Source organism: Rhamphochromis longiceps, linkage group LG15 (genome assembly GCF_057381845.1).
Source record: "Rhamphochromis longiceps isolate RC_006_pf linkage group LG15, R_longiceps_female_GT1.1, whole genome shotgun sequence".
NCBI lineage: Eukaryota > Metazoa > Chordata > Actinopteri > Cichliformes > Cichlidae > Rhamphochromis > Rhamphochromis longiceps.
In genome coordinates, this window is record NC_140571.1 from 31,709,656 (window position 1) to 31,715,008 (window position 5,353).

Here is a 5,353-nt window from a genome sequence, read left to right on the forward strand (position 1 = left end):
AAGTTGTCGTACCATAGGCACGAGAAAAGTTGTCGTACCATAGGCACGAGGAGAGTTTGTGTGGCAAAGTGCTACTGAGCGGTGTACCAGGGGCACGGCAAAAAGTTGTTGTACCATAGGCACGAGAAAAGTTGTCGTACCAGGGGCACGGAGGAAAGTTGTCGTACCATAGGCACGAGAAAAGTTGTCGTACCATAGGCACGAGGAGAGTTTGTGTGGCAAAGTGCTACTGAGCGGTGTACCAGGGGCACGGAGAAAAGTTGTCGTACCATAGGCACGAGAAAAGTTGTTGTACCATAGGCACGAGAAAAGCTGTCGTACCAGGGGCACGGAGGAAAGTTGTCGTAGCATAGGCACTAGAAAAGTTGTCGTACCATAGGCACGAGAAAAGTTGTCGTACCATAGGCACGAGGATAGTTTGTGTGGCAAAGTGCTACTGAGCGGTGTACCAGGGGCACGGCAAAAAGTTGTACCATAGGCACGAGAAAAGTTGTTGTACCATAGGCACGACAAAAGTTGTCGTACCATAGGCACGAGAAAAGTTATCGTACCATAGGCACGAGGAGAGTTTGTGTGGCAAAGTGCTACTGAGCGGTGTACCAGGGGCACGACGAAAAGTTGTTGTACCATAGGCACGAGAAAAGTTGTTGTACCATAGGCACGAGAAAAGCTGTCGTACCAGGGGCACGGAGGAAAGTTGTCGTAGCATAGGCACTAGAAAAGTTGTCGTACCATAGGCACGAGAAAAGTTGTCGTACCATAGGCACGAGGAGAGTTTGTGTGGCAAAGTGCTACTGAGCGGTGTACCAGGGGCACGGCAAAAAGTTGTACCATAGGCACGAGAAAAGTTGTTGTACCATAGGCACGAGAAAAGTTGTTGTACCATAGGCACGACAAAAGTTGTCGTACCATAGGCACGAGAAAAGTTGTCGTACCATAGGCACGAGAAAAGTTGTCGTACCATAGGTACGAGGAGTGTGTGTGTGGCAAAGTGCTACTGAGCGGTGTACCAGGGGCACGGCAAAAAGTTGTTGTACCATAGGCACGAGAAAAGTTGTCGTACCAGGGGCACGGAGGAAAGTTGTCGTACCATAGGCACGAGAAAAGTTGTCGTACCATAGGCACGAGGAGAGTTTGTGTGGCAAAGTGCTACTGAGCGGTGTACCAGGGGCACGGAGAAAAGTTGTCGTACCATAGGCACGAGAAAAGTTGTCGTACCATAGGCACGAGAAAAGCTGTCGTACCAGGGGCACGGAGGAAAGTTGTCGTAGCATAGGCACTAGAAAAGTTGTCGTACCATAGGCACGAGAAAAGTTGTCGTACCATAGGCACGAGGAGAGTTTGTGTGGCAAAGTGCTACTGAGCGGTGTACCAGGGGCACGGCAAAAAGTTGTTGTACCATAGGCACGAGAAAAGTTGTCGTACCAGGGGCACGGAGGAAAGTTGTCGTACCATAGGCACGAGAAAAGTTGTCGTACCATAGGCACGAGGAGAGTTTGTGTGGCAAAGTGCTACTGAGCGGTGTACCAGGGGCACGGAGAAAAGTTGTCGTACCATAGGCACGAGAAAAGTTGTTGTACCATAGGCACGAGAAAAGCTGTCGTACCAGGGGCACGGAGGAAAGTTGTCGTAGCATAGGCACTAGAAAAGTTGTCGTACCATAGGCACGAGAAAAGTTGTCGTACCATAGGCACGAGGAGAGTTTGTGTGGCAAAGTGCTACTGAGCGGTGTACCAGGGGCACGGCAAAAAGTTGTACCATAGGCACGAGAAAAGTTGTTGTACCATAGGCACGACAAAAGTTGTCGTACCATAGGCACGAGGAGAGTTTGTGTGGCAAAGTGCTACTGAGCGGTGTACCAGGGGCACGACGAAAAGTTGTTGTACCATAGGCACGAGAAAAGTTGTTGTACCATAGGCACGAGAAAAATTGTTGTACCATAGGCACGAGAAAAGTTGTTGTACCATAGGCACGAGAAAAGTTGTTGTACCATAGGCACGAGAAAAATTGTTGTACCATAGGCACGAGAAAAGTTGTTGTACCATAGGCACGAGAAAAGTTGTCGTACCATAGGCACAAGCAGTGCGTGCGTGCGTGCGTGCGTGTGTGCGTGTGTGTGGCAGTTCTTCTGCGCAGTGTACCAGGGGCATTTTGCCAGTGGTGTTCTGCTTTGTTAGTGGGAGGGGGCTTAAGTGTGGGTCCCCGGGGCCTGCTGGAGGTCCAGGTCCATGCTAGATATGTGGTACAGGGTAACTGCAGGAGGGGGGGGGGGGGTAATGTGGGTCCACGGGGCCTGCTGGAGGTCCAGGTCCATGCTAGATATGTGGTACAGGGTAACTGCGGGGGGGGGGGGGGGGGGGGGGGGGGGTAATGTGGGTCCACGGGGCCTGCTGGAAGTCAAGGTCCATGCTAGACATGTGGTACAGGGTAACTGCAGGAGGGGGGGGGGGGGGGGGGGTAATGTGGGTCCCCGGGGCCTGCTGGAGGTCCAGGTCCATGCTAGATATGTGGTACAGGGTAACTGCGGGGGGGTAATGTGGGTCCACGGGGCCTGCTGGAAGTCAAGGTCCATGCTAGACATGTGGTACAGGGTAACTGCAGGGGGAAGGGGGGGGGGGTGTAATGTGGGTCCCCGGGGCCTGCTGGAGGTCAAGGTCCATGCTAGACATGTGGTACAGGGTAACTGCAGGAGGGGGGGGGGGGGTAATGTGGGTCCCCGGGGCCTGCTGGAGGTCCAGGTCCATGCTAGATATGTGGTACAGGGTAACTGCGGGGGGGTAATGTGGGTCCACGGGGCCTGCTGGAAGTCAAGGTCCATGCTAGACATGTGGTACAGGGTAACTGCAGGGGGAAGGGGGGGGGGGTGTAATGTGGGTCCCCGGGGCCTGCTGGAGGTCAAGGTCCGTGCTAGATATGTGGTACAGGGTAACTGCGGGGGGGGGGGGGGGGGGATCTAATGGGGGACTAGATCAGGGGAGGATGTAATGGCCAGTTCGACAGCAGCATCTTTTTCGGCCGTAAGGGAGAGAGGAGGCCGACTCACCACCTCGGCCAGGCCCTTTTTTTCTCCCCTCTCCAGTTGAGCAGTCTAAGGGTAATGAGTAGCAAAGGTGCCCTCCGTCATTTATGGGAGACGGGTGTCTCAAGATGCGCAAGTCAGCAGACACCCTCGGCAATGCTCGGACGGCACTGGGACGGCGCGAGAGAGCGAGTTGCTGCCACAGCAGCCTCCTCTTCCGGCCCACCTGCCTGCCAGCCTTCCCTCCCACCCCGATCGACTGGCAAACGTGGCCTGCCATCAGAGGGCTGCCGCCGGGCCCGGCACCTTCGCCGGCGCCTTCGGGAGGTCAGCTCCTCCAGCCCGCAGGCTCGCCTCTAGCGCCGGCCGGGGGTTACAGCGCGAAGGTCGGAGGGGGTGGTGGTTCTCGGACCCCGCCCTGTCCTCCCCGCGCTTCCCCCCGCCAGTCGCGATCGCTCGGTAGCGAGACAGAGACGCCCGGTCCGTCCCGGTGGTCATACCACGGCGGGCCTCGTCGCAGAGTGGGTAGGCAAACCCAGAGTTTGCCCACCCCGCGAGGGCAACGGGGCCCCGTCTGGCAAACATGGTTTCTCGAACCCTCGCCCCGGTCCACACCTGCGTCCGGAAAGCCTCGCCCTGGTCGACAGGGCTCAGTAGCCCCGAGCGAGCGAGCGAGCGAGCGCGCGCATGCGCGCCGCTGCTGCCGCCTGAGGGGCTACCTGGTTGATCCTGCCAGTAGCATATGCTTGTCTCAAAGATTAAGCCATGCAGGTCTAAGTACACGCGGCCGGTACAGTGAAACTGCGAATGGCTCATTAAATCAGTTATGGTTCCTTTGATCGCTCATCCGTTACTTGGATAACTGTGGCAATTCTAGAGCTAATACATGCAAACGAGCGCTGACCCTCCGGGTATGCGTGCATTTATCAGACCCAAAACCCATGCCGCTTTGGTGACTCTAGATAACCTCTAGCCGATCGCTGGCCCTCCGTGGCGGCGACGTCTCATTCGAATGTCTGCCCTATCAACTTTCGATGGTACTTTATGTGCCTACCATGGTGACCACGGGTAACGGGGAATCAGGGTTCGATTCCGGAGAGGGAGCCTGAGAAACGGCTACCACATCCAAGGAAGGCAGCAGGCGCGCAAATTACCCACTCCCGACTCGGGGAGGTAGTGACGAAAAATAACAATACAGGACTCTTTCGAGGCCCTGTAATTGGAATGAGTACACTTTAAATCCTTTAACGAGGATCCATTGGAGGGCAAGTCTGGTGCCAGCAGCCGCGGTAATTCCAGCTCCAATAGTGTATCTTAAACAGAAAGCAGTCCTTTATTTGGATGATTGCAGGGGTTAAACAAGGAACCCTAAGCAAACTAAAAAACACTAAGAAACAAATACTACGAAGTTCTATGACTATGGTGGGGATAACAGACGACCCGACAATGACATTCAGAAAACAGAGGACTTAAATAGACACATGAGGTGATCAGGGGAAGTGGAGACACATGAGGAAACAGCTGACTAGGATAAACATACTGATGCACAGGCAAGAGTAAAACTAACCACATGAACACAGAACACAAGACCCTTTTCAAAATAAAACAGGAAACATGCAGACTTAGACACGACAACACAACTTAACAGGCCTAACACGCATGACAGACTAGACAAGGAACCAAACATAACCACACAGACATGACACATGAACCAGGGAAACTTAGTACAGGGGAGATGACATAACTAAGAAACAGGACTACACAGTAATCTAGAAATTAACTAGGTGCACTAAGCTAAGGCACAAAATAAATACAAAAGATACATAAACTCAAACACTGGGTCGCTTGACCCAGGACCATGACACCATTGTAACCATATCACGGGAAACCCAACGATGTTCACATGAACATGCTTTTCAGCATCTCTTTATTGACCACTTTTCACAAATGGTTGCTGTACACATATAGCTTTCCAGCTCACAGCCCAACACATACCAACACAACAGCAGACAGAGCACAGACTATAAGCTGACAAGGCGTGATTGCGGATGCCACTCAGGTGCGTCCGCCTCCCCTGCACCAGCACCGCAGACCACGCCCTGCCACACAGATTAACCGGGTAAAATAAATATTTATGCAGATATTTTGCAAATATTTTTTTTCATTGTTTAATGACATCGTTTTAACCCACTCCTGTGTAAGCACACAGGAGTGGGTTCAGGGAGGAGCTGGACATGAGTGCGCATAATCATAACACCCAGGAACTTCAGTTAACTGTGACTTTAGTTTTAAAGAGCTAACAGTTTCACAACAAAAATAACAATCAGAGCCCTT

At 52.9% G+C, this 5,353-nt stretch overlaps 1 pseudogene; it reads left to right on the forward strand.

The window, feature by feature from the left end:
- Positions 1-3,735: 3,735 nt before the first annotated feature.
- On the forward strand, positions 3,736-4,367 carry LOC146652930 (18S ribosomal RNA; annotated as a pseudogene; the record flags this gene model as incomplete).
- Positions 4,368-5,353: the final 986 nt, after the last annotated feature.